The sequence below is a fragment of the Chrysochloris asiatica genome, unplaced genomic scaffold (genome assembly GCF_000296735.1).
Source record: "Chrysochloris asiatica unplaced genomic scaffold, ChrAsi1.0 scaffold00106, whole genome shotgun sequence".
NCBI classification, from domain to species: Eukaryota; Metazoa; Chordata; class Mammalia; order Afrosoricida; family Chrysochloridae; genus Chrysochloris; species Chrysochloris asiatica.
In genome coordinates, this window is record NW_006408624.1 from 10160654 (window position 1) to 10172466 (window position 11813).

Genomic DNA, 11813 nt, shown 5'->3' on the forward strand with positions numbered 1-11813 from the left:
ACCCTGCGTCCATTAGGATGCTTGAAAACATCTACAGGAAGGCAGTCACTTCACTGGACCCTGCGTCCATTAGGATGCTTGAAAACATCTACAGGGCCTATGGATTTTTGGTAGTGTTATTGTCATCATTGTTCACTTTTATTCAGCTAGTTGGGTGGTGTACAGACTGCAGTTCCCAAACTTCGTAAGGAGAATACCTTCACTTATTTAACTGAGAAACTTGAAGGTAATGTGACTTCAATACTGTAGTTGTCATTTTATTATTATTTTTAAATAATTTTAGATTTACAGAAGACTTGTAAAGATGGTACAGAGAATTCTCATATACCCTTCAAGCAACTTCCTCTAATGTTATATAGCCATGACACACTGATAAAAACTAAGAAACAGGTATTGGTACAACACTATTAGCTAAACTATAGCCTTTATTCAGATTTCACTGGGTTTCCCTCTACTATCCTTTTTCTGTTTCTGTATCCAAACCAGGAACCCACATTGCATTTAGGCAATCTATGACAAGTCCTCAGTCTTTCCTTATTTTTATGACCTTGACACTTTCAAAGAGTGTTGTTGTTGTTGTTATGTACCGTAGAGTTGGTTCCGACTCATAGCGACCCTGTACAGGGTTTCCGAGGCTGTAAATCTTTACAGGAACAGAAAGCCTCATCTTTCTCCTGCGGAACAGCTGGTAGTTTCGAACTCCCGACCTTGAGGTTCCCAGCCCAATTCGTAACCACTACGCTACCAGATATCTTGTAGAATGTCCCTGAGGCATTGTCAGATATTTCTCATGATTAGACTGGGGTTACAGATTTTGGGGAAGAATAAATGGTGTGGAGCTATGGATTAATGTGCTGGACTGCAAAGTTTGATCTGCAAAGTTGGTGGTTCCAACTCACCAGCCATTCCTTGGAAATCCTATACAGGATTGCTATGGGTCAGAACCGGCTTAACAGTACTTAACAACAGCTACAACAACCATAGTTGGTGATGTGCCCTTCTCATGACATCATATCTGGAAACATATGATATCCACATGGTTTATTACTGGACATGTTGACCTTGATCACTTGGTTAAGGTGGTGTCTCTAGGCTCCTTCACTGTAAAGTTATTATTTTTCATTTTCATACTCTCTTTTTTAGGAAGGAGTTACTAAGTCCAGTTTATCTTCGAAGAACTAAGCTCAGCTTTTTGAAGGGGAGGAATATCACAGAATTTGTAAATATATGTTAAAACCACTATGATAATTAATACACATTTTAAGGAAGAGACTTTGAAACTAAGCTAATATTTTATTTTTCCTAAAAATTTTGCCCACTATATTCGTATGCATCAATGGGTCTTGCCTGCAGCAATTATTAATGTGTTATAGAAGAATACTTGTTAACATAAAAAATATGGCTCTTATTTCTTGAAAAAAATACATAATGACAATAAGCTATTATGAAATCACTTTTTGTATTGTATTAACCACAATAGAATCTACATGGATGAGATGGATTTAAAACTTATTATATTTGAGGCTGATTCAGAGTCAGAGCCACTATGAGCTAATGAAATACTTCTGTACTCATTGGTAAATAGTTAACTGCCCCTACCCAGCTCCAAGTCTCCCCCTGCCCCCAACCAACTAGAAAAGACTTGGAAATCTCTCCCAACTCTTCACAGTTACAAATTATTTATATACATTTCAGCTATAAGCTCATATCAAGGTTTTATTACACTCTTGCTATAAAGGATAAGGTCTCTAACAGGCTGATCCAAAGACTCACTCCTTGGTTGTAGTTGTTAAGTGCCATCAAGTAAATACCAACTCATAGTGACCTTAAGCACAACAGAACAAAGCACCACCAGGTCCTGCACCAGTTGTTTCTACATTTGATCCCATTGTTGCTCCCATTGTGCCTATCCATCCTGTGGGTGTCTTCCTCTTTTTCACTGACCTTCCACTTTACCAAGCATCATGTCCTTTTCCAGGGATGGGCCCCTCCTGATAAATTGTCCAAAGCAAGAGAGACAAAGTCTGGCCATCCTGACTTCTAAAGGAGCATCTGGCTGCACTTCTTCCAACATAGATTTGTTTGTACTCCTGGCAGTCCATGGTACTCTTAATATTCTCCTCCAACACCATAATTCAAATGCATCAATTCTGCTACAGTCTTCTTTATTCATTGACCAACATTCACAGGCATATGAGGTTATTGAAAATACCATGACTTGGGTCAGGTGCATCTTAGTCCTCAAACTGACGTCTTTGCTCCTGAACATTTTAAAGAGGTCTTGTGCAGCAGATTTTCCCAATACAATAGGTCACTCCTGTTGTTGTCAGGTGCCATTGAGTCAGAACTGACTCATAGCGACCCCATGCACAGCAGAACAAAACAATGTCTGGTCCTGGGCCAACCTCACTACCGCCGCCACACTTGAGTCCATCAATGATGCCACCTGGCCGATCCATCTCGTTGGGGGTCTTCCTCTTTTTCTCTGACCCTCCATCTTACCTAGCATGACATCCTTCTCCAGCTACTGTTCCCTCCTGACAATATGTCCAAAGGCATTTTTTTTCCCAATCGCATTCTGAGTGCCTTTCCACCTTCCGGTCCTGTATCTGACAGTGTTTCTCTGCTATTCATAGAGTTTTCAGTGACTAGCGATTCGGAAGTAGTTCGTCACTCTTTCTTCCTAGTCTGTCTTTGTCTGAAAGCTCATCTGAAACCTGTCCACCATGAGTGACCCTGCTGTTTATTTAAAATACCGGAGGCAGAGCCCTCAGAATCACAGCAACTCAATCCACCACAGCACGACAGACAGACAAGTGGTAGCCGTTTGGTTTTATGTCGATACTGTCACTTTAAATTTCGACGTCAATCTTGATACAATCCTGATATAATCAAGATACAATCAAGATGTTCTCTCCTGATACTATCAATCCTGATACAATCAAGATATTCTCTCCCAAGATGGTGGCTCCGAGAATAGCTGAGTGTCTTGATCCAGAAAACAATGGATTTCTGGATTCTCCTGCAAATTCCCCAGCTGTAAACCCTCCGATCCTCCAAACATACCTTTATATTTGTTTCAGAGTTCCAACACCATCTCGTGAGCCCTCTTGGCCTGGTATTCCATGTTGTTGGTGACGGAGCTCCTCACTACACATCTACCTGATCCACCATCTTGAAGGTGCAAGGCCTAGTAGTGTAGTGTTTAAGAATCTGGCTGCGAACCCCGCGGTCAGCAGCTCGAATCCACCAGGCCCTCCGCGCAAGAGAGATGAGGCTTTCTGCTCCTTGCAGTTAAAACGGCCTGTCACTCCTAGAGGCATATTTTATGGGAAAAGAGACTAGCTAGAGTAATTATGAGAACAGTGGTGGTTTAGCAGTAGAATTCCTCCCATGTGGGAGACATGGGTTCAATTCCTGGTCCATGATTCTCACAAGCATCTGCCACCCATTTGGAGTCTTGTGTGTTGCTGTGATGCTGAACTGATTTCAGTGGAGCTTCTAGGCAGACTGGGAAGAAAGACCTGAAAATCTACTTCTGAAAATCAGCCAATTGAAAACTCTGTGGATCACAGCTGTCCCCTGGCCCCCTGCCCCCAGCTGAGGGCTGAGCTGACTTTCCATTCTGATGGTCAGTCCTGGACCAACCCCAGGTTTGGTTGTTAAATACTTTGAATAACATCTGAGTTTTGTGTGTATTTATTAAAAAAAAAAAAAAACTTAGCCATTGACGTGTAGTCGATTCCAACTCATGAAACTCCAAACCCAACCCACTGTCATGTTGATGCCAACACATACAACCCTATCGGACAGCATAGAACCACTCCTTAGGGCTTCCAAGGCTGTAAATCTTCACAGAAATGGACACCTTGTCTTTCTCGTGCATAGAGACAAAGACATATTAACTAATCACTCTACAGTGTGCCTTGGTGTGGTTCTGTTCAAAGAAAGGTGACTTTAAAGCCAAGAAGAACTGGTTTTGAAAACCAGTATCGAATACGAGTTCTAAAACACTGCAGTATTTGGTAAGCCATTTAACTTCACTTTATACAGAATTTGAAATATTTTAGCATTGTGCCTGGAAAATCTCAGGTATTCAATAAGTGGTGATGCTACCAATAATAATAATAATACTTGTTACTATCATCAGTATTTACTGACCATTTACTATGCCAGGCACAAGACTAAGCACTTTACAAGTGTTATCTTAATCCTCACAATGATTCTATAAATTGGATGCCTTTAGTAACACCCTTTAGCAAAACTTTACTCGCTTGAGATATCAAAGAGATTGTCCCATGATTTCCGCATTCTGTTGGGTCACCTCTCTTTGGAATGGGCACAAATATGGATCTCTTCCAATCAGTTGGCCAGATAGTTGTCTTCCAAATTTCTTGGCAGAGATGAGTGAGTGCCTCTTGTGCCGCCTCATTTTCTTGAAAGATTTCAATTTTTATTCCATCAATTCCTGGTGCCTTGTTCTTTGCCAATTCTTTCAATGCACTTTGGACTTCCTCCCTGAGTATCATTAGCTCTTGTTTATATGGTACCTCTTAAAATGGCTCCTGACCCAAACCATGGTATTTTCAATAACCTCATAGGGATGCAAAAGCTGGACAGTGAATAAGGAAGATCGTAGAAGAATTGATGCCTTTGAGTTGTGGTGTTGGAGAATACTAAAAGTGCTATGGACTGCCAAAAGAACCAATAGATCTATTTTGGAAGAAATGCAGCCAGAGTGCTCCTTGGAGGCCAGGATGGCTAAGCCTCATCTCTCATACTTTGGACATATTGTCAGGAGAGAACAGTCACTGGAGAAGGATGTCATGCTGGGTAAGATGGAGGGTCAGAGAAAAAGAGGAAGACCCCCAACTAGCTGGATCAGCCAGGTGGCATCATTGATGGTGTCAAGTGTGGCAGCGGTGGTGGGGTTGGTCCAGGATCGGATTGTTTCGTTCTGCTGTGCATGGGGTCGCTATGAGTCGGTTCCAACTCGATGGCACCTGACAACAACAACAGTAACACTCTGCTTTACAGATGGTGAAACCGAGTGTCTGAGAAGTTAAGGACCACGTTTCAAGCTCACACTTGGCGGAGCTGAGATTCACATAAACAAATGGTACTTATGAGTGCCCTTCTATCCCTTGCAGTAACTAAAGCCTTCTGGAATTCTACAGCCCACAGGTTGGCAGCTCTTATTATAAACCAGACAGAGATCGTTGGCTACTTTAAACCATTACTGACGTCAGCAGAGTTTGATATTTATTGTTATAGCTTTATAGGAAGAGTAAGACAGGTCAAAAGAAACAGAGATTCATGCAGTTTCTCAGAAACAATGAATGTCTTAAGATCCTTGGAGGGGAGGATGTGATTGTTCAGAAACAGTCCTTGAACAATCAAACCAAACCTTCCAGTCAATTGCCTTTGAGTTAATTCTGATGGCTGCCCGTGTGCTGCAGTGCAGAACTAGGCTCCATAGGATTTCAAGTCTCTGGGAGCTTCCTGAAACAGGTTGCCAGGGCCTTTCTTCTGTGTTGCCTCTGGGTAGTTACTAGTCAAATGCTTAACCCTTTGTGTTCCCTAGGGACTCCTCCCAAAAGACTGTCTCAAGGTCCCTATTTGAGACTTACTGTCCAGCTGTTCACTTTCTCAGATTGCACTAAACTTTCTAAGAGTTTGGAAATAAAAAACCAGGCCAAAAGGAAAAAATATAAACAATAAACAGAATTTCTCTAATAAAAAATGAAGTAGGGGTAAACTGCTGAAAACACTGTTTTTCTACTTTAGCATAAAAACAAAACCAAATTCACCACCAACTAGTCAATTCTGACACACAGCAACCCTACAGAACAGAAAAGAACCGTTCCATAGGGTTTCTGGAGCTGTAAATCTTTACAGGAGCAGATTGACTCATATTTCTCCTGCAAAGTGGCTGGTGGATTCAAACTGCCTACTTTTCAGTTAACAGTCCAGTGCTTAACTCACAGCTCCACTCGGACTCTTTGTTGCAGCATAAGTTGTTGTTGTTGTTAAGTGCCATCGAGTCGGTTCCGACCCATAGCGACTCTGTACAGGGTTTCCGAGAGTGTAAATCTTTACAGGAGTAGAAAGCCTCATCTTTCTCCCGCGGAGCGGCTGGTAGTTTCGAACCACTGACCTTAAGGCTCGCAGCCCAATTCGTAACCACTATGCTACCAGAGCTCCAGCGTAAGAGTTTCCAAAAATTCCTCCTAATCTAACCACCATAAGGTGACCTTGCTGTGAGGTGAGGCAGAAGGTGTTTCCCCTATGGCCTACCTCCCCTCCCCAGAGGCAACTAGTGGCAACTCAAGCTTTATAGTTTAAGAAAATACATTGCTTCGACTTTTGGAGTCTGGGATTGGCAACTGAAGTGGTTTCCCCTACAGTGGATGACCTGGGATTGGCAAGGGGCCAGGTTTTGCCAGCACCATGATGGGCAAATGTCCGTACTCCCTCTGGCACTGGGCCTCCTAGGTATGTGAATGACAGAGGAGACAGTACCACGTGATGGAAAGGACTGCACACTAAGAAGCACTCTCCGCAATGTGTTCTGGGCCCAACTTGGTGCTGGAATGGTGATGTTCACAGAATCTCTCTGCTTGGAGCAGAGAGTCTACTGTGGGGAGGACTTAGTGGGAGTGGGACCTCAGAGAGCTGTACCACATGTACTCCTGACAGGCACGGACAATGGCAGCAATGGTGGATTACATAGATGGACTAATGGATGGATGTTAGGACTCTTTTCCCATCTTGGGAATAAGAGTCAAGCAGGTTCCTCTAGAATTCTGGAAGCTCTGGCTTGATTAACCTAAGATGGTCAGAGTGGTGGGCCATGAGGTTGGGGAAATCCTGTCCCCAAAGAGGTGCTCCATAGAGTTGACCTTTCATTTGAATTAAAGAGATGTAAACACCTTGAGAGTTGAGGAGCAATTCTTTCTCAGACAGGTAGCGATAGCCTCCAAGTATGTCACTCCTCCAGGGAACGGTGAGTGAGGAATGGAGACTTGGCAGGACAACTTTCCAGGTCTTTAAACTTCTTTTCTCCCCAGCACCCACCCATGCTTACTTAATTCACTGGGAGCCCACAAAGCCCCTTTGTGTGCAGCCAGCCACAGTGCCTGGGCAGTTGAAAGGGTTCAGCCTGGCATAGCCCTGGGACTTCACAGCGGAGACAGGGATAGGTACCTCTATTCACGTGGCTGGAGCCAGGAAAAACAGAAGAATTAGAAGGAAAAATAACCTGCCACCAAAAAGCTCCAGTCTTAGGGAAAAGTAGTATCACATTTGATGATTGTTCATGTGACACAAGGGGGCTTTCATTATTCATTGTGCTTCAAGACAAAAGATCTTACTGTTTCAGTTGAAACATTTTAAAATTACCTGGAGAGGGAATCTAGTTTTCAGAAATCCAGGAACAGTCTCTCTTGATTATCTGCAACTATCTAAAAGGAGGGCCTGACGCTTTATCCAAGATCCCGAAAGCCAGCCAATGTCATGAAGCATTAGCGAGTAAAACCAACTTACTAAAAGATTTTGTAGGAAGATGGAAGACAGGGTTACATAGCACATCAAAGGAAAACTTAGTAAAAACGTTTAGTAGACACCTTTGTTTTCTCTTCTGGTCCCAGAAGTTCCTTCTTGGCTGCCGGCCCCAACCTCCTATCGCCCCCACACCACTGCTTTCACCCAACTTCCTGCCTCATGTCTTCTAACTCCAAGTTCTCATCAAAGCACTATAGGTGGCTCCTCTCACCTTGTACCCATCACCCCCCTCCAAACAGAGGGAATTTCTTTAGGAAGCACCCAAGCACCTACTTTCCTTGGGTTTGGCCGTAAAGAAATCATGTTCCCTCTCCTACAGAATTTTTTTTCTACCTCCCTTTTTTGGACATTGTTGTGTGAAGTGCCGTTGAGTTGGTTCTGACTCATAATGACCCTTTATAGGGTTTCTGAGGAGAGGCACCTAGTGGGTTTGAACTGTTGAGCCTGTGGTTAGCAGTCCAGGCCTTATCCTACATACCACATCAGGAGTCCAGAGATCACCTTATTAACAAAGTATGGCGTTTACCTGTTCAAATCCACCAAGTTTTGGATATTAGTAACCACAAATGTCACTTTCCCCCAAATCATCAAACATGAACTCAAAATCTCTAGAATTTAAAGGCAGAAGAAAATAGCAAAAGAGCAAGGTCAGAGAATTGATTTATAATTTCTTCATCGGGGACTTGACAGGGGCAGACAGAAGTGCGTGTGTCTTTGACCTAATGTCCTGGGGTTTGATCTAACGATCTTGGACTAGGCCTCATTCACTTGGTCCCAGAGGGCTCTCGGGGACACGATCACATTTCAGCTTCCACTTCCTCATTTGTAAAATGGGAACAATGATCTCGTTCCTGTGTACTTCTCAGGGTAGCTGTAAGGAGTCAGTGAGTTCCTGGAGGTGAAGACGCTGAGGATGTTTGTCTTAGTTATCTAGTGCTGCTATAACAGAGATATTGCAAGTGCCTGGTTTTCACAGATTTATTCTCTTGCAGTTTAGGAAGTCAGTTCACATTCAGAATGGGGAAGGCTTTCTCTGTTAGCTCTGGAGAAAGGTCCTTATCTCCTTTCAGCATCTGTAGGCCCAACATTCCTTGAAGGTCTTCATGTGTCTTGGTATCAATCTTCCCTTAGATCTAGGAGCTTCACATTACTGAGACCCCAGGTCCAAAGACACACTCCACTCCTGACTCTTCTTTCTTGGTGGCAGTAGATCTCTCTGATCCCTGGTCACGTCTCTCTCCTTTGATCTTGTCAACAGGCCGCATCTCAGGGAAACTCCTCTCATATCAGATCAGGGCTGTGGTGGGATGGCGTTGTGATGAGTTACAGCCCACCCTTAATCCTTTTACTGGTTGATCACATTATGGAGATCAGACCTCTGAGAAGCATGGCCCACTCAAGCTGACATATTTTGGGGGGACACAGTTCAATTCATGACAACATGCAAGGAAATAAAAATCCTTACCTGGATCCTTAGTATTACTTGTTGTTGTTGTCAGGCGCCATCAAGTCGGAACCGACTCATAGCGACCCCATGCACAGCAGAACGAAACAATGTCCGATCCTGGGCCAACCTCACTACCGCTGCCACACTTGAGTCCATCAATGATGCCACCTGGCTGATCCATCTCGTTGGGGGTCTTCCTCTTTTTCTCTGACCCTCCACCCTACCCAGCATGACATCCTTCTCCAAGGTAAGTATTACTTACCTTTGGTAAAATTGTGAGGAAGATAAACTAGTCTTTGGGTGTGACCCCCTGTCTCCCTCTCTCTTTCTTCCTGCTTTATTTCCTTTAGTTCTTGCCTTAGGTTATGCTTTTCTTCCATCTGCTTCCCACCCAGCTCCCACCCTCCCACTTTCCCTTCTTCTATCAAAATCTTGTCTGGGTAAAGGCTGTGGGCTAATGCATCAGACTGCAAACTTGTTTGAACTGCAAGGTCAGTGGTTCAAGCTCACTTGGAAACCCTATACAGCGTCACTATGGGTCAGAATCGACTCGATGGCACTTAACAACAACATGAGTCATTGGTAGTGTAGTGATTATGAATCAGGCTGCTAACCTCAGGGTCAACAGTTCAAAACTACCAGCTGTTCCACTGGAGAAAGATGAAGCTTTCTGCTCCCGTAAAGATTTATAGCCTCAGAAACCCTATACAGGGTCGATGTGAGTTGGAACTGACTCCATGGCACATAACCACCATGAGTCATTTAATCCTTGGGTGGTGCAAACCTTTAAGAACTGGACCAAAAGTTGGCAGTTCGAGTCCACCCAGAAGTGCTGCTGAAAAAAGGCCTGGAATTCTAGTTCTGGAAAATCAGCCACTGAATTCTACTCTGACACACACGGAGTTGTCATGAGTTTGAATTGACTCAATGGCAGTTGGTTTTTAAAATTTATGAGTCATTTATAATAATAAGCATTTCAATCCACATGACGTCTGCTAAGCATGAGGCTTGAACCTTTGTTTGTTTTTATGGCTATGGTCCTCAACTTCCAGCAGACACCAGCAGATTCTTGGATTTTGATTCTGTAGGTTTGGGTCAAGACCTATCTGCCTTTCATAAGAGCAATCCAGGTGTTTCTGACTCAGGTGCTGTACTCAGCAACGAGGGAAGAACACTGGTTTATGGAAGTTCAGGACTTTAGGATGAGGTGTTAGCTGCTACTGAGGTGGCCTGACTCATTACAAGCCTACGCACCACGGAGCACCACACTGTTCAGTCCTATGCCCTCCCATGATTGGTTGCAGATGAGTTCACTGTCATCCTTTGGCTGATTTTCAGCAGCAAATTTCAAGGTCTTTCTTCCTAGTCTATTTTTGCCTAGAATCTCCTCTGAAACCATCACAGCAGCATGTAGATGGGTAGTATCTACACATGAGGTACACTGGCTGGGAATTGAACCCAGATCCCCCACATGGAAGGCAAGAAATCTAAACCATAACTGCTCCCTACGGAGAGATACTGTTGTGGCTGTTCAGTGCTATTGACCCTGTATTGGGTTTCCGAGGTGGGTTTGAACCTCCAACTTGGAGGTTAACAGTCCAGTTGTTTATCCTTCAGTGCCATACCAGGGCTCTTAAGGAGAGATACAACAGGCATTTCAAAGTTGGCAGGGAATTCCACCTGGTTCACCAAGGCAGAGCCCACCAGTCTTCCCAGGGCAGGTCTTCTGCAGAAATCAGAATATGTCATCCGTTTTTCAAGAAGAGTAACACCCTTCACATTGTTATAAAACCTTTTTATCCCAGCTAAAGGAGCTCCGGTAGTGTAGTGGTTACGAATCGGGCTGTGAACTGCAAGGTCAGCAGTTCGAAACTACCAGCTGTTCCGCAGAAGAAAGATGAGGCTTTCTGCTCCTGTAAAGATTTACAGCCTTGGAAATACTGTACAGGGTCACTATGAGTTGGAACAGACTCCACGACACATAACAACAACAACCCTTCATAATCCTGGGAGGGGAGGTAGTGATCCAGTTTCTACTTCTGGGGGGTAAAGTTGAGGCCTCCAGAGGCTGTTATTGGTCTGAGGTTCCACAGACAATTGTGGCAGACAAAACCCCAAGGGAGCATCTGGCTCATGCCCTGGGTCATACTCCATAACGCTGTCTATTGACTTCCCTAGGCCCCCACCTCACCTCAGCTGCCCTTGTCTAGTCAGGTACATGGCGGGAGGGAGTCCTTCCTGAACCTCCCTTCCGTCCTCTAGTCCTCAAAGAATCCTATCGTGTGTATATACTTCTTAAGCGTCTCTAGAACCCTCCCTATCTCTGTTGCAGCCACCCAAGTGCTGGCCCAGGGGCCAGCTCTGCTCTTACAGGTCCATTGTAGTGGTGTTTTCTACCATTTACTGTTGAGTTGACTCCGCCTCATGGTGACCCATGAGTGTCAAAGTAAAACTCTGCTCCAAATTTTTTGGAAGTAAATCACAGACCTTTCCTCTGAGGTGCCTCTGGGTGAACTTGAATCTTCAATATTTCAATTAGCCAAGCTGGTTACTGTTTGCAGCACCCAGAAATTACACAGTGGTGTGTTGTTGTTACGTGCTGTGAGTTGGTTCCAACTCACGCTGACCTTATGTTGTTGTTATGTGCTGTGGAGTCGGTTCTGACTCATAGCAACCCTTTACAGGGTTTCTGAGGCTGTAAATCTTTGTTGTTGTTGTTGTCAGGTGCCATCAAGTCGGAACCGACTCATAGCGACCCCATGCACAGCAGAACGAAACAATGTTCGATCCTGGGCCAACCTCA